The 23,370-nt window shown below is 29.7% G+C and overlaps 1 long non-coding RNA gene across 1 annotated transcript; it reads left to right on the top strand.

The window, feature by feature from the left end:
* Window positions 1-14,237: 14,237 nt before the first annotated feature.
* LOC127710229 (uncharacterized) lies at window positions 14,238-23,193 on the top strand. Its single transcript, XR_007986065.1, has 3 exons — window positions 14,238-14,434; window positions 22,681-22,710; window positions 23,164-23,193. It is a non-coding gene; the product is annotated as an uncharacterized LOC127710229 (long non-coding RNA).
* Window positions 23,194-23,370: the final 177 nt, after the last annotated feature.

Raw genomic sequence — 23,370 nt, 5'->3', positions numbered from 1 at the left:
CTACATAATGACCTATGATTTAGTAAGATCAATATATTACTAAGATAGCTGTATAGTTTGATGAAAATCCTAGTTGATTTGAAAAAGTTATAAAAAAAATTAGGGTTAGGTATCTGAATATAGTCCGAACTGCAAATTCAATCTTTTTTTACCTAGAAATTTGTAAGCAACACACCAAACTACATAATGACCTGTGATTGAGTAAGATCAATATATTACTAATATAGCTGCATAGTTTGATGAAAATCCAAGTTGATTTGAAAAAGTTATAAAAAAAATTAAGGTGAGTGTACTATCTGAAATGCTGAATTTTGTCCAAAATTGCAAATCCTAGCTTTTTTGACCTTCATTAAATTTGACAGCAATACACCAAACTACATAATGACCTTTGATTCAGTAAGATCAATATGTTACCAAGATAGCTGTATAGTTTGATGAAAATCCAAGTTGATTTGAAAAAGTTATAAAAAGATTTAAGGTGTACTATCTGAATATAGTCGGAACTGCAAATTCAAGCTTTTTGGACCTAGATTAATTTAATCCTTAAATTTGACAGCAATACACCAAACTACATAATGACCTATGATTTAGTAAGATCAATATATTACTAAGATAGCTGTATAGTTTGATGAAAATCCTAGTTGATTTGAAAAAGTTATAAAAAAAATTAGGGTTAGGTATCTGAATATAGTCGGAACTGCAAATTCAATCTTTTTTTACCTAGAAATTTGTAAGCAACACACCAAACTACATAATGACCTGTGATTGAGTAAGATCAATATATTACTAATATAGCTGCATAGTTTGATGAAAATCCAAGTTGATTTGAAAAAGTTATAAAAAAAATTAAGGTGAGTGTACTATCTGAAATGCTGAATTTTGTCCAAAATTGCAAATCCTAGCTTTTTTGACCTTCATTAAATTTGACAGCAATACACCAAACTACATAATGACCTTTGATTCAGTAAGATCAATATGTTACCAAGATAGCTGTATAGTTTGATGAAAATCCAAGTTGATTTGAAAAAGTTATAAAAAGATTTAAGGTGTACTATCTGAATATAGTCAGAACTGCAAATTCAAGCTTTTTGGACCTAGATTAATTTAATCCTTAAATTTGACAGCAATACACCAAACTACATAATGACCTATGATTTAGTAAGATCAATATATTACTAAGATAGCTGTATAGTTTGATGAAAATCCTAGTTGATTTGAAAAAGTTATAAAAAAAATTAGGGTTAGGTATCTGAATATAGTCGGAACTGCAAATTCAATCTTTTTTTACCTAGAAATTTGTAAGCAACACACCAAACTACATAATGACCTGTGATTGAGTAAGATCAATATATTACTAATATAGCTGCATAGTTTGATGAAAATCCAAGTTGATTTGAAAAAGTTATAAAAAAAATTAAGGTGAGTGTACTATCTGAAATGCTGAATTTTGTCCAAAATTGCAAATCCTAGCTTTTTTGACCTTCATTAAATTTGACAGCAATACACCAAACTACATAATGACCTTTGATTCAGTAAGATCAATATGTTACCAAGATAGCTGTATAGTTTGATGAAAATCCAAGTTGATTTGAAAAAGTTATAAAAAGATTTAAGGTGTACTATCTGAATATAGTCGGAACTGCAAATTCAAGCTTTTTGGACCTAGATTAATTTAATCCTTAAATTTGACAGCAATACACCAAACTACATAATGACCTATGATTTAGTAAGATCAATATATTACTAAGATAGCTGTATAGTTTGATGAAAATCCTAGTTGATTTGAAAAAGTTATAAAAAAAATTAGGGTTAGGTATCTGAATATAGTCGGAACTGCAAATTCAATCTTTTTTTACCTAGAAATTTGTAAGCAACACACCAAACTACATAATGACCTGTGATTGAGTAAGATCAATATATTACTAATATAGCTGCATAGTTTGATGAAAATCCAAGTTGATTTGAAAAAGTTATAAAAAAAATTAAGGTGAGTGTACTATCTGAAATGCTGAATTTTGTCCAAAATTGCAAATCCTAGCTTTTTTGACCTTCATTAAATTTGACAGCAATACACCAAACTACATAATGACCTTTGATTCAGTAAGATCAATATGTTACCAAGATAGCTGTATAGTTTGATGAAAATCCAAGTTGATTTGAAAAAGTTATAAAAAGATTTAAGGTGTACTATCTGAATATAGTCAGAACTGCAAATTCAAGCTTTTTGGACCTAGATTAATTTAATCCTTAAATTTGACAGCAATACACCAAACTACATAATGACCTATGATTTAGTAAGATCAATATATTACTAAGATAGCTGTATAGTTTGATGAAAATCCTAGTTGATTTGAAAAAGTTATAAAAAAAATTAGGGTTAGGTATCTGAATATAGTCGGAACTGCAAATTCAATCTTTTTTTACCTAGAAATTTGTAAGCAACACACCAAACTACATAATGACCTGTGATTGAGTAAGATCAATATATTACTAATATAGCTGCATAGTTTGATGAAAATCCAAGTTGATTTGAAAAAGTTATAAAAAAAATTAAGGTGAGTGTACTATCTGAAATGCTGAATTTTGTCCAAAATTGCAAATCCTAGCTTTTTTGACCTTCATTAAATTTGACAGCAATACACCAAACTACATAATGACCTTTGATTCAGTAAGATCAATATGTTACCAAGATAGCTGTATAGTTTGATGAAAATCCAAGTTGATTTGAAAAAGTTATAAAAAGATTTAAGGTGTACTATCTGAATATAGTCGGAACTGCAAATTCAAGCTTTTTGGACCTAGATTAATTTAATCCTTAAATTTGACAGCAATACACCAAACTACATAATGACCTATGATTTAGTAAGATCAATATATTACTAAGATAGCTGTATAGTTTGATGAAAATCCTAGTTGATTTGAAAAAGTTATAAAAAAAATTAGGGTTAGGTATCTGAATATAGTCGGAACTGCAAATTCAATCTTTTTTTACCTAGAAATTTGTAAGCAACACACCAAACTACATAATGACCTGTGATTGAGTAAGATCAATATATTACTAATATAGCTGCATAGTTTGATGAAAATCCAAGTTGATTTGAAAAAGTTATAAAAAAAATTAAGGTGAGTGTACTATCTGAAATGCTGAATTTTGTCCAAAATTGCAAATCCTAGCTTTTTTGACCTTCATTAAATTTGACAGCAATACACCAAACTACATAATGACCTTTGATTCAGTAAGATCAATATGTTACCAAGATAGCTGTATAGTTTGATGAAAATCCAAGTTGATTTGAAAAAGTTATAAAAAGATTTAAGGTGTACTATCTGAATATAGTCAGAACTGCAAATTCAAGCTTTTTGGACCTAGATTAATTTAATCCTTAAATTTGACAGCAATACACCAAACTACATAATGACCTATGATTTAGTAAGATCAATATATTACTAAGATAGCTGTATAGTTTGATGAAAATCCTAGTTGATTTGAAAAAGTTATAAAAAAAATTAGGGTTAGGTATCTGAATATAGTCGGAACTGCAAATTCAATCTTTTTTTACCTAGAAATTTGTAAGCAACACACCAAACTACATAATGACCTGTGATTGAGTAAGATCAATATATTACTAATATAGCTGCATAGTTTGATGAAAATCCAAGTTGATTTGAAAAAGTTATAAAAAAAATTAAGGTGAGTGTACTATCTGAAATGCTGAATTTTGTCCAAAATTGCAAATCCTAGCTTTTTTGACCTTCATTAAATTTGACAGCAATACACCAAACTACATAATGACCTTTGATTCAGTAAGATCAATATGTTACCAAGATAGCTGTATAGTTTGATGAAAATCCAAGTTGATTTGAAAAAGTTATAAAAAGATTTAAGGTGTACTATCTGAATATAGTCGGAACTGCAAATTCAAGCTTTTTGGACCTAGATTAATTTAATCCTTAAATTTGACAGCAATACACCAAACTACATAATGACCTATGATTTAGTAAGATCAATATATTACTAAGATAGCTGTATAGTTTGATGAAAATCCTAGTTGATTTGAAAAAGTTATAAAAAAAATTAGGGTTAGGTATCTGAATATAGTCGGAACTGCAAATTCAATCTTTTTTTACCTAGAAATTTGTAAGCAACACACCAAACTACATAATGACCTGTGATTGAGTAAGATCAATATATTACTAATATAGCTGCATAGTTTGATGAAAATCCAAGTTGATTTGAAAAAGTTATAAAAAAAATTAAGGTGAGTGTACTATCTGAAATGCTGAATTTTGTCCAAAATTGCAAATCCTAGCTTTTTTGACCTTCATTAAATTTGACAGCAATACACCAAACTACATAATGACCTTTGATTCAGTAAGATCAATATGTTACCAAGATAGCTGTATAGTTTGATGAAAATCCAAGTTGATTTGAAAAAGTTATAAAAAGATTTAAGGTGTACTATCTGAATATAGTCGGAACTGCAAATTCAAGCTTTTTGGACCTAGATTAATTTAATCCTTAAATTTGACAGCAATACACCAAACTACATAATGACCTATGATTTAGTAAGATCAATATATTACTAAGATAGCTGTATAGTTTGATGAAAATCCTAGTTGATTTGAAAAAGTTATAAAAAAAATTAGGGTTAGGTATCTGAATATAGTCGGAACTGCAAATTCAATCTTTTTTTACCTAGAAATTTGTAAGCAACACACCAAACTACATAATGACCTGTGATTGAGTAAGATCAATATATTACTAATATAGCTGCATAGTTTGATGAAAATCCAAGTTGATTTGAAAAAGTTATAAAAAAAATTAAGGTGAGTGTACTATCTGAAATGCTGAATTTTGTCCAAAATTGCAAATCCTAGCTTTTTTTGACCTTCATTAAATTTGACAGCAATACACCAAACTACATAATGACCTTTGATTCAGTAAGATCAATATGTTACCAAGATAGCTGTATAGTTTGATGAAAATCCAAGTTGATTTGAAAAAGTTATAAAAAGATTTAAGGTGTACTATCTGAATATAGTCGGAACTGCAAATTCAAGCTTTTTGGACCTAGATTAATTTAATCCTTAAATTTGACAGCAATACACCAAACTACATAATGACCTATGATTTAGTAAGATCAATATATTACTAAGATAGCTGTATAGTTTGATGAAAATCCTAGTTGATTTGAAAAAGTTATAAAAAAAATTAGGGTTAGGTATCTGAATATAGTCGGAACTGCAAATTCAATCTTTTTTTACCTAGAAATTTGTAAGCAACACACCAAACTACATAATGACCTGTGATTGAGTAAGATCAATATATTACTAATATAGCTGCATAGTTTGATGAAAATCCAAGTTGATTTGAAAAAGTTATAAAAAAAATTAAGGTGAGTGTACTATCTGAAATGCTGAATTTTGTCCAAAATTGCAAATCCTAGCTTTTTTGACCTTCATTAAATTTGACAGCAATACACCAAACTACATAATGACCTTTGATTCAGTAAGATCAATATGTTACCAAGATAGCTGTATAGTTTGATGAAAATCCAAGTTGATTTGAAAAAGTTATAAAAAGATTTAAGGTGTACTATCTGAATATAGTCGGAACTGCAAATTCAAGCTTTTTGGACCTAGATTAATTTAATCCTTAAATTTGACAGCAATACACCAAACTACATAATGACCTATGATTTAGTAAGATCAATATATTACTAAGATAGCTGTATAGTTTGATGAAAATCCTAGTTGATTTGAAAAAGTTATAAAAAAAATTAGGGTTAGGTATCTGAATATAGTCGGAACTGCAAATTCAATCTTTTTTTACCTAGAAATTTGTAAGCAACACACCAAACTACATAATGACCTGTGATTGAGTAAGATCAATATATTACTAATATAGCTGCATAGTTTGATGAAAATCCAAGTTGATTTGAAAAAGTTATAAAAAAAATTAAGGTGAGTGTACTATCTGAAATGCTGAATTTTGTCCAAAATTGCAAATCCTAGCTTTTTTGACCTTCATTAAATTTGACAGCAATACACCAAACTACATAATGACCTTTGATTCAGTAAGATTAGGGTTAGGGTTAGTAGGGTTAGGGTTAGGGTTAGGGTAGGGTTAGGGTTAGGGTTAGGGTTAGGGTTAGGGTTAGGTTAGGGTTAGGGTTAAGGTTAGGGTTAGGGTTAGGGTTAGGGTTAGGGTTAGGGTTAGGGTTAGGGTTAGGGTTAGGGTTAGGGTTAGGTTAGGGTTAGGGTTAGGGTTAGGGTTAGGGTTAGGGTTAGGGTTAGGGTTAGGGTTAGGGTTAGGGTTAGGGTTAGGGTTAGGGTTAGGGTTAGGGTTAGGGTTAGGGTTAGGGTTAGGGTTAGGGTTAGGGTTAGGGTTAGGGTTAGGGTTAGGGTTAGGGTTAGGGTTAGGGTTAGGGTTAGGGTTAGGGTTAGGTTAGGGTTAGGGGGTTTTTACTAGACTGCAACTGAGTTGCACTAAGGGAGATAATTTGTTTTTAGTACAGACTTCGCTGATATGAAATGAATCCAGAAAATAAAATTCCAATGACTTTGTTGTATTTGCGCATGTGCCTGAATTTTGATGGAATAATGGCGACATGATTTGTAAGCTGCATGACGTCATAGGACGTAACGAAAATATTAGAAATTACATACATACATACGTACATACATATATACATACATACATACATACATACATACATACATACTTACAAACATACATGCATACATACATACATACATACATGCGCAGAGCGACCAACGCATATACAGAGGAGATGATAATGCGCATTCATGTTAGTTGCATAATATATGGTATAAATATATGTAAACAAAAAGCAGAGCTACATTCTAAAATGGTTTATAAGATGTATGTGCACTATACATTTATGAGGTCTGGAGGACATATGGTGGGGTGGTGGTACATTCAAGGCAGGCGGTGCATACAAAGATGCAGTAATTAAGAAGTGGGATGTACAGAGCCACCATTTTGAAAGCGTTAATGATATCTTTTCATACTGTATATTCTTTAGGTCTGGAGGACATTGTGTAGTGATGGAGTTACACAGAGTTACTGCTTATGCGCATTCATATCATTTGGTTAATATGAAGTGTATATATGCTTTAAACGATCTAAGTCAGGTATGAACATTGGATCGAAATTTTTACTTTTTTTATTGATGTGTTCATGTGTTTGTGAAAACCAGAGTGAAACCAGATTTGTTAGCTGCATGACATTGAACGACGTAAAATAGTTTTTGGAACCTACACACATACTAACATATATGCATATAGATATTGATTATAACTTGGCATTTTTCATATCAGACCTCTTATCAGCCTTAGGTCATGATATCAGCCTGACACCCGGATGGACTGATAGGGGGTCTGATATGAGAAATGACATGTTGTTCTTTTTATCATATACGTCAACAGAAGACAAACAGACAAAGACTATTCTTAAAATGCTTTTGTTGTAATATACGTTTGCATTTTTTAATAATATACTTTCCTGATACCTAATATTTTCTTTTTGTTCAACTTTGTTATGTTTTACACACAAAAACGTACCATGGAGGTATATTTACCGGAATTTGCCGAATGACGTCAAATTGTCATGCGATACGTTACAGCAACGCATGCGATTATAAGCGGAAGCAGTTGTTTCAAAACGGAAGCAGTTTATATAAACAGTAGGCAGTTGATAACAAAAGTCATATCACACGGGTAAGGCAATTCTTCAAATTTGATGAATAAATATATGAACAAATTAGTCTTATCATGGGGAACACTTATACCATTATTTGTTATAAGTATATGATAAACATACATACATGCATATAAAATGCACACATACAAATAAATGCATACACATAAACATAAAAACATACAAACAAACAAACATACAAACATACAAACATATATACATACATGCACACAGTCAGGAATTCGTGAAAACCCTGTGAGACGCAAAATCTAGTGTAATCTTATGATGCCATCAAAAGGAAAGATTGGATATTGTCATCTCGATCCTACTTATGATCATCGCCTAATGTTTTTATTGTATAGAATGCTAGTAGTTATATTATGCGTAATTATGAGCCAATCATCCCTTTCAAAATAGTGATCTCTTATCCTTCATACCACACACGGGCTTGCGGACTGGATATCGGTGTTAACGTTGCGATGGCTGCAATGTGAAAATTTGTAAAGCAGGAAAGGTCATAGAAGATCATATCACCAATATTTGCAGGGATATTGACTTCCGGTTATTGAGTTTCACTCCTCGAAAAAAGTTGATTTCGTTCGTCCAAAAAATATCTTCCTACACATTTAGACCCCAAAAAAACACGTGTTGTTAACATTGCAACTAGTGCTCATCTTTAAGGTATATTTACTAAAGTAACACGTCTTCGCAAACGTGTATTTGTTTAGCTATGTTTTGCAACAGAAACAAGAAACCAACTCATTTTCATTTTATTCTTCTTTAGATAGACTGGTAGGGTAAGAATAAAAAAAAAAAAGTTTGCCTTGTCATTGTACAACAAACGATAACTAAGGTAACAGGCATGTAGCAGGGACCCTAAGCGTTGTATGAGCCATAATATACCCCTATAGCATGTCCTGCTAGGTTTTTACGATGAAAAGATTCATGCTGATATGGTCAATACAAGCGGTTGGTGATCCTTATCATCGATATATTAACGTAAACAGACGACACATCCAATTATCAGATTTCCTTATTTATGAAATACCTCATTGGTTTGCCTATGTGTTGATTGGTAAATATTATACCTGTAATGGGTAACTGGCCACAAAGTGATTGTCTTGCCTTTTGGATATGATATTTGTATTTCCTTTCTTAGGAAAAGGCCGGGATGCTTCAGACTATACTATCAGTATTCAGCCGACACCGGTGCAATGATAGTGACACATCTTTTAGAACTATAACACACTCCGTTAAGTCTGTATTGAAAAATATCCAAGGTCAGTATGGTAAATACTAGCGGTTGGCTGCCCGATTAAGGGGAAGGGGTGAAATATAGATTTGTTTTTTTGTCATACCATTGTACAACTAACAATAACTAATGACAAAGACAGGTAGCCGGGAAACTTGGGCTTGTAATGAACTCTGATATACTTATATTACATGCCTAAGGGGTGAAATGGGTGTATTATTCCCTGTATATGCTTACAGGATGATTTTCTGGACTTTGGGGTTACTTCATCGTGTTTTCCTGCCTTGTGATGGTAGTTGAATCTTTTGTAAAAAAAACTTTATATAGTTAGCCAAGGTCTGAGGGACTGTATTTGCACCTTGTTTTATTCAAAATAGGCTCGGCTTGATCTGTATGGTATAGATCCGGCATCGGTTATGACAATATTTGCGGTTGGATAGCAGACATCCAAACATGGGTCGAATTAATAGCTTTATTGTCTTATGCTCGTACAAGTATTGACAACTAAGGAAGTATGTAGGCAACATGAACCTTATCAGCGTTCGTATGAGCTATTATATACCCATATAAAATGGCCGACGTGGTATATATAGTGAAAAGATTCGGGGTCGGTATTGTCATTGTTTGCGGCTGGGTACTCGATTTAGTTCTTGGTGTAGAAATGAAATGATGTCTTGCTTTACGATTGTAAAACTTATGGTTACTAGGATTCAGGCAGGCAATTTGGACCGTTGGCGTTGTAAAGATATTTAATATACTGATAAGCCATGTCCGCGGGGTGCTCGAGGAATGATATAAACCCTTATTGGTTGTTGCTTATATAATAATTTTCTTGGCTTTGGTATTGTTTCATCGTAATTTTCTGTCTTAACACGAGACGAAGAACTTCTGAAACTGATTTTACTAGCTAGAACGACCTTTGCCATGATATTTACACCTTGTTTGAACCTATAACAAAATAAACTTAGTCTATAGGGTTAAAAGGTCCTGGGTCAATATGTGAAATACTAGCGTTTTGCACCTAGATATAAGGGTAGCAGTCGAAAAAATAGTGTTTTGCCTTACGATCGTCCAAATAATGGATATAGGAAGGTAACCGGGTACCTTAGCTTTATAATAAGCAATAGCATACATTTTTGGCATCCCTGCGTGATGCTCACAGAATATCAAACTCTTTTGGGTAATTTGCCATAGGGTGATTTTCTGGCTATTGAAGTTGGTTTATCGTTTTTTTCTGGCTTATCACTGGTCAAGTACTTTGGGAAGCCTTTGAATACTAGTCATGGCCTTTGGAATTTCATTTGCAAGGGGTAATTTTAAGATAAGGTTACTGTTCAGGTTAAGATATTAAGTTATTGTTTAACCTTAACGTTGATTGATGGTTAGTTGGTTTGTTGACAATTCATATTTAAGGTACAGGTAAATTCAAGGTTAAAAAATTAAGTTCTGGTTAAGGTTAAGATAAGATTGAAGGTGATTTTTAACCTTAATGTTCATAGATGGTTAATTGGTAGTTGAAAATTCAGATGAAAGGTTGCGGTAGCCTTGAGGTTAATTAAATGATAGATAAGGTTAAGGTGTAGGTTAAGGTTAAGGTTAATGTAAAAGTTAAGATTATAGTTGAAGTTAAAATTTAGTTTAAGGTTAAATTGAAGGTTTGTCCGAACCCCGCTGAAGGATGATTGGTAGTTGAAAATTTAGATTAACGATTGAAATTGAGTTTTAAGATTGAGGAAGCCTTTAAGTGAATTGAAGGTTACAAAATGTCAAAGTTTCAGTTAAGTTTATTGTTTAAGTAAAGGTTAAGGTATGTTTTAACCTCATGATTTATTGAGGATTCATTAATAGTTATAAATTCAGATTAAAGGTGGAAGTACCCTTATGTGAACTATTATTGGTCTGTTGGCGTTTTTCTTATTTTGCCATATCGTTTTCAATTCAATTTCGATCTATTAGTTTGGCTGTCCCTCTGATATCGTTCGTCTCTCTTTTTTAAGGTTAATTGAAGATAAAAAAGAGTTAAGGTTTAGGTTAACAATAATGGTAATGTTAAGCTTAAGGTAAAGGTTAAAGTGAAGGTATGTTTTAACCTTAATGTTCATAGTTGAGGTAGCCTTAATGTTAACCACATACCACATCTTCTTATATCTATTAATGTTAATTCAAGGTTAGAGAAAGTGAAAGTTTATGTTTAGGTTAAGGTTAAGGTTAAAGGTAAGGAAAAGGTTAAGGTTAATGTCAATTTTAGGGTATATCATAGTAGTTTAATTTTAAGGTTGATTGAAGGACAATTTTTGTACGGTAAAGGGTTAGGGTTGTGAATAAGGTCAAAGGTAAACATTATGGTTACAGTTAAGTTTAAGACAAGATTAAGCTTGAAATCAAAATTTCATCTTTGCGCATGTACACCTGGTAAGGGTGCGTGTGCAAACTGTCGAATTATAGGAAGTTATTAGTAGAAAGAACACTTCTATATATTTTGTGTTATGGATTATAAATTAGTTAAACCAGGTAAGTAACATTCGTATGTCTTACTAATGGATATCAAATTAGTAGACGCAGGCATTTGGTATTTTTATTCACAAATTGAGACCAAATTTTGTATGAAAATGTTTTGTTTTAAACACTTTTCAGTCGACATTCCGGATAAATAGGGCAAGTTCTCTGTGCCAACGAAAGATATTATTATTTAACTAACTCCGAATTAGCCGACTTTTTGCTTGAGCATAGATAGATTGTCTGGTCTCTGTGGGTGTTCTACATTACCCGAATTGAATGTAGTTATCATTATTTTAAAGAATTCTGTACAACGCTTATCAACGCTAAATTCTGTACTATTTTTTTGTGTATTCGTCTATTTAGTTTAGGCATGGCGTTGTCAGTTTGTTTTCAGTTGATACCCTTTGGTATCTTTCGTCCTTCTTTTATCAGAAATGTGAAACTCGGAGTGTCAATTTTTGAAATTAAGATACAAGTATTATGTACACGATGTATACACCTTGGCAATGAATGTATCAAACTTAAATAACAGGCGTAATAATATAATAATATATGTTAAGAGTCCAAGCACCGTGACGACTATCTAAAATGTCTTATTTATACAACTTGAATGAGTGCATTAATGGAATAATTCTGAAATTTGTAGATTTGCGAAGATCAAATAGAAGAATATTAAAAATTGAAGATTACATAAATAGTAAATCAGATCGAGAAGGGTTTTTGGTAAGAAAGATTGACGACATAAAAGGTAAATACTAGTTATTCTGTTTATTTAGAACTTATGCGTAAACTGTTTTGTTTTTTCAGTGTGTTAATATGTTGTTTCATTGTAATACCTGGATAGGTGTTTTAGAAAAGTTTACTTACGAATGATTTTTGTATCTTCAATCTATCTTCATTTGCGGTACCTTTTACAAGCATGCATTGTATTTCAAGTTTTGTTTTCTCAATTTGGTCTTTAAAAAAAGGTTATTTTTTTATTTTAATATGCATTAAATTCATAAACATGCGGTGAATATTTTTTTCTTCATACTTTGTTAAAAATTTTGAAAACAATAAATTTCAAATTATACATGTTCACTAGTATTAGTATTTAAGTATTTGTGATGAAAATATTTTCTAAAATGGTTTCTTTTTCGAATAAAATATAGTTTACTAACAACATATTTATTAATATTATATTTTACTTAATCAATCAATCATCGTTATGTAGTTTAAAATGTTTTGAGCTGTTTGATGTTTATATTTGTCGTTTAACTTTATAAAAGGAAGAGGTGTGTTTACGACAAAACAGTTTGAAAAAGGCGAGTTTATGTTCGAATATCGCGGAAATTTAACAACAGTTGATCCAGGCTTCAACGAGTACGCATTCGAGTTTATTTGGAATTCAAGAAAATGTTGGTAAGTTTAAAACTTTTTATGCTAGATGAAAAATGTTTTTTTTTCTTGTCGACTTCAAAACCATATAGTAGCGGTTAAAACACGTAAATGACATACGGGTGGTATGGGCGTATTTCGCCATCTTGGATTGTAAAAAATCAGTGAACCTAATGTCTAGTTTCTATTAATTAAGTTAACAAAATTTGATGCAAAAATGCAGATAACTAAATGTGAACTGTTATTTGAAAAAAAAACCGTTTTTAAGATAATGATTATAAGTATTAACACTTTCGCAAGTGTAGATTAATTTTGGTTTAACAAATGCCATTTGAATGGAAGGTAACTCTGGAAAAAGTGCACTTTTCTGAAGGAATCTACATGGAATTTTCCTATTTCGTATTTTAGCCGAAAAAAAACGTACGGTGACTTTATCCCTTCTTTTGATATTCTCAAATCATTGTCTTGATGCTATCTTTTTGTGTTTTATTTAACAATTCTATCAAGTAGTGTAGCTTCTAATTGCATACTGATGTTATTACCCGTATACGCCATACACAATGTGCCACAACCTGTAGCTTGATAAATTGCACGGTGACCTATCGTTTTTAGTATAGTTTGGAACAGATATTAATATACAATAGGTTTTGGCAAAGTGAGCGAATTTTATCCTTTCATTTTAGACTCCCATACCACCTTAAGGAATTCAATACGTTGTTTTTTTTTCTGATTATTCATTTTTTTGAATTTTGGTAATCATGCAATTGCAAAAATCTTCGATATTTCAATTGCAATTATCTGCCCCTTTCTATCACACAATTTCTTTTTCCGTATAGAGTCGACTTTATAAATGATCCTTTTTAGTAAAATAGAAAAAAATATATTGCTCCAGATCTTTTATATTAATATCACGCTATTTAGATATATTTCTTTAAGTTGATTTATAACTCATCATTTATCAAAATCAAGGATACCAGAAATAAAACCAGTTCTGGCCTGATTCCTACATTGATGTATATTAATATATCGAAAATGACCTCAAACCTTTCACCGACTGTTAATTATCACTGATCAATAACTTTTTTGTTTACCTTTAACTTACAGCAAACTTCAAACTGAACTTTTACCTATAATCTTAACATTTACTATTGACGTTAACCCTCACATTTACTTCTAACCTTAATCTGTAACCTTAACAGTTAATTTTAACCTTAATCTTTAACCTTTCCAGTTACTTGTAACATTAATCTTTAACCTTATCATTAGACCATAACCTTAAATCCTATAGCTTTTACCATTCACTAGAATCCTTACCTTAAATAATTTGATACCTTCGTATCAGTAAGCTAAAGTTTAACAGTAAGTTGTTCTTTCCATCTAGGATCGATGCATCTAATGACGACAAATCCTTGGGAAGGCTCGTAAACGATGACGAGAATGATAGTAACTCTATTGTTAAGAGAATAATTGTCGGTGGTCTTCCCCATCTTTGTTTCTTTGCTACAAGAACAATCAGCGAAGGTGAAGAAGTAACATTCACATATTTTCAAGGAGAATATGACCAGTTTCCTTGGCGGTTAAAGGTAAGTATTTTGTACTTCAGGATTTGTTAATGACACAATTTGTGAATGCATACAGATAGCGAGTCTTGTTCAAGTTTAAAGGTTAAAATTTAAGGTTAAGGTGATGGTTTTATTAAAAGGTTAAGATAAAATCCAAAAGTTAAGGTTATAATGAATGTAGGTAAAGGTTGCTGTTGACATTCAAATTATGTATGCGCATGTGCAGTTAACAGAACGCTTCTGTTAAAGGTTAGTTGATCGTCGGATAAGTGTTTTTCTTGTGATTGAATTATAATACCATTGTGGAGAAATTTTCATGAAAGGTAAGCATTTACTCCTTTATATCAGAATCATTCTAAGAATTGTTTAAAAAGACGCCTTTGTCCATTGATTTGATTAAGCACACATAGTAAATCTTATGAAAACTAAAGGTTAATCCTTGAAGTTTAATTTACGAAAACATTATATTATAGTTAATGTTAAACTTTTATCATTTCTGAAACCAATACTTCAGTATACATTTACATATCAATATCATAGCGTGGTCAATTATCACACTTATATTCATAAAAACACTTTTCGTAAATAAAAAAAGAAGATGTGGTATGATTATTAATGAGACAACTCTCCACTGCAGACCAAAATGAAACAGTAATTAACAACTATAGGTCACCGTACGGCTTTCGACAATGAGCAAAACCGATACCGCGTAGTACGCTATACAAGACCCCGAAATGACAATGTAAAACAATTCAAACGTGAAAACTAACGGTCTTATATATGTACAAAAAGTATACGAAAATCAAATATGTAACACAGCAACAAACGACAACCACTGAATTACAGGCTCTTGACTTAGGACAGGCACTTACATACAGAATGGGGTGGGGTTAAACATGTTAGCAGGATCCCATTCCTCCCCCGAACCTGGGACAGTGGTTTTAAAGTACAACATATGAAAAACCTATACAAATCAGTTAAAATAGGCATAAATCATCAGATGAACAAAAATACAAGTGGACTACAACACCGCACTAGAAACTTTTTTTCTCTCTTTACATGAATGATAAGTTAGGAGTGACACAATTTCCCTAACTTGCTCTCACCCTTACTCCTTATTTTGTCTCATATCGGTCTGTTGTATACAATTTGACAATTAATCTTTAGAAATAACCGAAATTCCCTTCATATGTCGAAATTTAATAACCGTGACAAATAATAACTTATTTTTTTTGTAAAAAAATGGTCTGTTGTACATTACTTGCAACCTTGGATGTTACTGTTTGTCGTGAATGTTTGACTGATCCATGAGTAGTCGTTGCTCGGTGACCTATAGAATTCGTCAGATAAGCCAAATAAGCTATGTGAGAGTTACCGTGACAACGGTCAGCGATCGATCAGTAGATTTATCTTATGGACGATTCTGACGGATACGTATATGTTTAAAATTCTTATGTAAACCGAACTCCACAGTGTTTACATTCGATAAACACTGACCTCCACGAAGACACCTTTATTCGTTTAGTTGTAATAAACTTAGTTGCAATAACAAATAAAAAAAAATAAATATGAATTACTTTTCACACATCATGTGTATATCTTCATATTCTTTAATTTAAATTTTAGCTAAAAAATTAAATAAGTGCAGACTAACGATATGCTTATGTACCACTCATAAGCGATAAAATGTTATCATTTAAAATATGTACTATATCTAGCAATTCATGTCACTAGATGATAAAAGTAAAAATAGTATAACATTAAAGAAGCTCAGAGCTTTGTTTGTCTTGATTAAAAGTGTTGTTTTAACTATTGTTTTGAATTACTTTAATTTCTTCATTTGATAAAAAGTAATGTAATCTTATTTATAATTATGTATTGTAATGTTCTCGAGATAAGTGTTTTCTTTGAATTAAAAGATAATCAGAAATAAAAAAAAATAAAAAATTTTGTTTTTGTAGAATAAGAATGCAGTTATTGCTTTATTTTAATACAAATTATAAACTGTCAAAAGATTTCAATACTTTTTCTACATCAGGATTGGTTGTTCTTCAGAAAAAAATAGACTGAATATTATGGAAATGCTACACAATTTAATGCAAATATTTCATCTCATATTTGAAATGATTCAACATCAATTGCAAATAGTCTTTAAAATGTCTTTTGATAAGTAATTCTGTATAAGATTTGATTTTTTGAAGGATACATATGTCAAACTTTTGTTTTATTGGATCAAGAATGCAATCATTTCTGCCTTTTCAATGGAAATTATTGACTGCCATTGGATTTTTGTACTTTTAACAGTTTTGGATTGGTTGTTTTTTTCATAAAATTAAAAGATTATCAAAGAAAATATACTAAAATGGTGTTTGCATTGTTCAAATTAACCAAATTATTCTTCTTTTGATAAAAAATGATGCCATTTTATTTGGAATTAGTTATTTCAAAAGCATTTATATAAGTCTTATTTACGAATTTAGATCTCATCAGAATTAAAATACTCAAAGTTTGGTTTTTGTTGAAAAAGAATGCAGTTATTGCTTTATTTAAATACTTATTATAAACTGCCATAAAATTTCAGTACTTTTTGAACATCAGGATTGGTTGTTTTTCATTAAATAGGCTGAATTTAAGGGAAAAGATACTAAATTTTTGTACGTGTTGCCTTAAATGCAAATATTTCTTCTCATTTTTCAAATAATGCAACTTTAATTGCAATCAGCCTTTAAATATGCCTGTTGATAAGTTATTTTGAATGAAATGTTATTTTTTGAAGGATAGATATGCTTAAATTTTTGTTTTTGTTGAACAAGAATGCAATCATTTTTTTCATTTTCATGGAAACTTTTGACCACCATTGGATTTTTGTACTATATATTGTTTAGGATTGGTTGATTTTTCATAAAATTTAAAGAATATCAGAGAAAATATACTAAAATATTGCTTGCATTGTTCAAATTTATCAAAACTATTCTTCTTTTGATAAAAAATTATGCTATTTTATTTGGAATTAGTTATTTCAAAAGCCTTCATATAAGTCTTATGTGAGAACTTAGATCTCATCAGAATTAAAATACTCAAAGTTTGGTTTTTGTTGAAAGAGAATGCAGTTATTGCTTTATTGTAATACACATTATAAACTGCCATAAGATTTCAGTACTTTTTGAACATCAGGATTGGTTGTTTTTCATTAAATAGGCTGAATTTAAGGGAAAAGATACTAAATTTTTGTACGTGTTGCCTTAAATGCAAATATTTCTTCTCATTTTTCAAATAATGCAACTTTAATTGCAATCAGCCTTTAAATATGCCTGTTGATAAGTTATTTTGAATGAAATGTTATTTTTTGAAGGATAGATATGCTTAAATTTTTGTTTTTGTTGAACAAGAATGCAATCATTTTTTTCATTTTCATGGAAACTTTTGACCACCATTGGATTTTTGTACTATATATTGTTTAGGATTGGTTGATTTTTCATAAAATTTAAAGAATATCAGAGAAAATATACTAAAATATTGCTTGCATTGTTCAAATTTATCAAAACTATTCTTTTTTTGATAAAAAATTATGCTATTTTATTTGGAATTAGTTATTTCAAAAGCCTTCATATAAGTCTTATGTGAGAACTTAGATCTCATCAGAATTAAAATACTCAAAGTTTGGTTTTTGTTGAAAGAGAATGCAGTTATTGCTTTATTGTAATACACATTATAAACTGCCATAAGATTTCAGTACTTTTTGAACATCAGGATTGGTTGTTTTTCATTAAATAGGCTGAATTTAAGGGAAAAGACACTAAATTTGTGTACGCGTTGCCTAAAATGCAAATATTTCTTCTCATTTTTCAAATAATGCAACTTTAATTGCAATCAGCCTTTAAATATGCCTTCTGATAAGTTATTTTGAATAAAATGTTAGTTTTTGAAGGATAGATATGCTGAAACTTTTGTTTTTGTTGAACAAGAATGCAATCATTTCTTCATTTTCATGGAAACTATTGACCACCATTGGATTTTTGTACTTTATATTGTTAAAGTATGGTCGATTTTTCATAAAATTAAAAGAATATCAGAGAAAATATACTTAAATGTTGTTTGCATCGTTCAAATTTACCAAAATTATTCTTCTTTTGATAAAAAATGATGCTATTTTATTTGGAATTAGTTATTTTAAAAGCCTTCATATAAGTCTTCTTTAAGAACTTAGATCTCATCAGAATTAAAATACTCAAAGTTTGGTTTTTGTTGAAAAAGAATGCAGTTATTGCTTTATTTAAATACTTATTATAAACTGCCATAAGATTTCAGTACTTTTTGAACATCAGGATTGGTTGTTTTTCATTAAATAGGCTGAATTTAAGGGAAAAGACACTAAATTTGTGTACGCGTTGCCTAAAATGCAAATATTTCTTCTAATTTTAAAAATAATACAACTTTAATTGCAATCAGCCTTTAAATATGCCTGTTGATAAGTTATAGTTCTTTTGAATAAAATGTTATTTTTTGAAGGATAGATATGCTTAAATTTTTGTTTTTGTTGAACAAGAATGCAATCATTTCTTCATTTTCATGGAAACTATTGACCACCATTGGATTTTTGTACTATATATTGTTTAGGATTGGTTAATTTTTCATAAAATTTAAAGAATATCAGAGAAAATATACTAAAATATTGCTTGCATTGTTCAAATTTACCAAAACTATTCTTCTTTTGATAAAAAATTATCCTATTTTATTTGGAATTAGTTATTTCAAAAGCCTTCATATAAGTCTTATGTGAGAACTTAGATCTCATCAGAATTAAAATACTCAAAGTCTGGTTTTTGTTGAAAAAGAATGCAGTTATTGCTTTATTGTAATACACATTATAAACTGCCATAAGATTTCAGTACTTTTTGAACATCAGGATTGGTTGTTTTTCATTAAATAGGCTGAATTTAAGGGAAAAGACACTAAATTTGTGTACGTGTTGCCTAAAATGCAAATATTTCTTCTCATTTTTCGAATAATGCAACTTTAATTGCAATCAGCCTTTAAATATGCCTTCTGATAAGTTATTTTGAATAAAATGTTAATTTTTGAAGGATAGTTATGCTTAAACTTTTGTTTTTGTTGAACAAGAATGCAATCATTTCTTCATTTTCATGGAAACTATTGACCACCATTGGATTTTTGTACTTTATATTGTTTAAGTATGGTTGATTTTTCATAAAATTAAAAGAATATCAGAGAAAATATACTTAAATGTTGTTTGCATCGTTCAAATTTACCAAAACTATTCTTCTTTTGATAAAAAATGATGCTATTTTATTTGGAATTAGTTATTTTAAAAGCCTTCATATAAGTCTTCTTTAAGAACTTAGATCTCATCAGAATTAAAATACTCAAAGTTTGGTTTTTGTTGAAAAAGAATGCAGTTATTGCTTTATTTAAATACTTATTATAAACTGCCATAAGATTTCAGTACTTTTTGAACATCAGGATTGGTTGTTTTTCATTAAATAGGCTGAATTTAAGGGAAAAGACACTAAATTTGTGTACGCGTTGCCTAAAATGCAAACATTTCTTCTCATTTTTCAAATAATACAACTTTAATTGCAATCAGCCTTTAAATATGCCTGTTGATAAGTTATAGTTCTTTTGAATAAAATGTTATTTTTTGAAGGATAGATATGCTTAAATTTTTGTTTTTGTTGAACAAGAATGCAATCGTTTCTTCATTTTCATGGAAACTATTGACCACCATTGGATTTTTGTACTATATATTGTTTAGGATTGGTTAATTTTTCATAAAATTTAAAGAATATCAAAGAAAATATACTAAAATATTGCATGCATTGTTCAAATTTACCAAAACTATTCTTCTTTTGATAAAAAATGATGCTATTTTATTTGGAATTAGTTATTTCAAAAGCCTTCATATAAGTCTTATGTAAGAACTTAGATCTCATCAGAATTAAAATACTCAAAGTTTGGTTTTTGTTGAAAAAGAATGCAGTTATTGCTTTATTTTAATACACATTATAAACTGCCATAAGATTTCAGTACTTTTTGAACATCAGGATTGGTTGTTTTTCATTAAATAGGCTGAATTTAAGGGAAAAGACACTAAATTTTTGTACGTGTTGCCTAAAATGCAAATATTTCTTCTCATTTTTCAAATAATGCAACTTTAATTGCAATCAGCCTTTAAATAAGCCTTTTGATAAGTTATTTTGAATAAAATGTGAATTTTTGAAGGATAGATATGCTTAAATTTTTGTTTTTGTTGAACAAGAATGCAATCATTTTTTCATTTTAATGGAAACTATTGACCACCATTGGATTTTTGTACTTTATATTGTTAAGGATTGGTTGATTTTTCATAAAATTAAAAGAATATCAGAGAAAATATACTTAAATGTTGTTTGCATTGTTCAAATTTACTAAAATTATTCTTCTTTTGATAAAAAATGATGCTATTTTATTTGGAATTAGTTATTCTAAAAGCCTTCATATAAGTCTTCTTTAAGAATTTAGATCTCATCAGAATTAAAATACTCCAAGTTTGGTTTTTGCTGAAAAACAATGCAGTTATTGCTTTATTTTAATACACATTATAAACTGCCATAAGATTTAATTACTTTTTGCACATCAGGATTGGTTGTTTTTCATTAAATAGGCTGAATTTAAAGGAAAAGATACTAAATTTTTTTATGCGTTGCCTAAAATGCAAATATTTCTTCTAATTTTAAAAATAATGCAATTTTAATTGCAATCAGCCTTTAAGATACTTTTTATTATTTTTTGTATAAAATGTTAATTTTGGAAGGATAGTTATGCTTAAACTTTTGTTTTTGTTGAACAAGAATGCAATCACTTCTTTATTTTCATGAAAAACTATTGACCACTATTGGATTTTTGCACTTTATTTTGTTTAGGATTGGTTGTTTTTTCATAAAATTAAAAGAATATCAGAGAAAATATACTACAATGTTGTTTGCATTGTGTAAATTTTGAAAAACAAAATATGCTTTATTATTTGGAATTAGTTATTTCAAAAGCCTTTATATAAGTCGCTTAAAGAATTTAGATATAATCAGAATTAAAATACTTAAGGTTTGGTTTTTGTTGAAAAAGAATTCAGTTATTGCTTTATTTGCAAGAATGCAGTTATTGTTAATACAAATCAGAAGCCAACATAAGATTTCAGTTTTTATTTGTACTTCAGGATTGTTTTTTTTTTTTCATAAAATATGCTCAATTGCAATCATTCTTTATAAATGTCTTTTGATAATTAATTTTGAATAAAATGAAAACAATTGAAGGATACATATGCATAAACTTTTGTTTTTGTTAAATAAGAATGCAATTATTTCTTTATTTTAATCAAAATCATTGATCACCATTGTATTGTTGTACTTAACGAAGTTAATGATTATTTATTTTTAAATACGGTTAAAGAATATCAGAAAAAAATATAAAAAATGTTGTTCGCATTGTTTAAAATTACAAATATATCTTATTTTATTGAAGTAAATGCAGCAATTATACTTGTAATTTGTTATTTTAATGGTGTCAATTAAGATAATTTTTTTGAAATGAGTTTTAAGATTATAAGGATACAAAACTTTAATAATTGAAAAATGTTACACCAAAATTTTCAGGAACGGCTTATTTCATTCATTTTCCATAGTATTTTCGGAAAATAATAAAATAAAATCGCGAAAGAAACACCGTTTTAGAACTGTCCGGGATTGAAATATATAACCTAATTTAATTAAGTTTAAAACTAATTGGTTGTAAATCAAATGACCATCAGTTCTTAAACTTTATAGGATTAAACTTTTATCGACACTGATGTAATCAGAAGAAACTTCCTACTTTGTTCAAGTTTTACAACCTCCAAAAATTATAAATTGTGTTTGAATTTATCAATCTCCACAATTAATAACTGTTTATAACCATAAATCTTTAAATAAATGGCTTTTAATGTCAATGATGTGTTAGCTGAAATTCCCATTAGATACTTCTGAAGATATAACAGGTAGGCCGATAAAAAACTGGCTAGCATGTCATATCAACGACGATAAATTAGTAGTACCTCCCATAGGCTCAATGTTATGCAGTTCATTCTAGTTTTGAAATTCAGAGTGCTTGGACGTATTTTCTGTTACTTCTCGTTCGAAAGGTATTACTGATCTTCATGAAAACATTGACTTGATAATAACTTGTGTGAAATTATTTGGTGCGTCTTTTGAATACATATTCCTCTTGGTTTTATACAGGAAGGAAAAACAGATGAAATAAGACCTGTGGTAAGTAATGTTATGCTATTACTAAAACAATATGTAAATATAATTAAACGTCAGTTCAAAAACATTTTTTTTCTAAACCGTCAGCTTGCAAAAAGTTGTAAGCCATGTCTTTTTCTGTGTTTTCGTGCAAAAATAATTGTTAAGCTTATATCTCCAGCTTTGTTTTAGTTGTTGCCAAATTGCAAAGAAAAAAAGTAAAACATTTGTAAAGACTTAAAAGGTCAGCCTATCAAAAATTGAAAAAAAAACTTACACCAACCATGACGAAACTGTAGCTCCTCTCGTAGGCTAAATGTTAAACTTTTCATTATAGATTGAGAATTCAGATTGTTTGGACGCATTTCTGTTCCTTCTTTTTCGGAAGACAGTAGTGATTTTAATGTTATAACTCCTCATATTAAGTAAACATTTTTATTCGTATTTTGATTATATATTCCTCTTGGATTTATACAGAAAGGGAATACAGAAGAAGAAAGACCAGTGGTAAATAACGTCTTAATATATATAAAAAAATTACGGGTATCAACATTAAACACCAGTTCTAAAAGACCCTTACATTGTCAATTGCCGAAATTTGCTTAAAATTGTAAGACTTGTCCTTTTCTGGCGTTTTTGTGCAAACATGATTGTTAAAAGTAAAGAATAAATTAAACCTTAATT

Source organism: Mytilus californianus, unplaced genomic scaffold (assembly GCF_021869535.1).
Source record: "Mytilus californianus isolate M0D057914Y unplaced genomic scaffold, xbMytCali1.0.p SCAF_7, whole genome shotgun sequence".
Lineage (NCBI taxonomy): Eukaryota > Metazoa > Mollusca > Bivalvia > Mytilida > Mytilidae > Mytilus > Mytilus californianus.
Note: the sequence above shows the minus strand (reverse complement) of the source record. Positions and strands in the feature narration are given on the sequence as shown.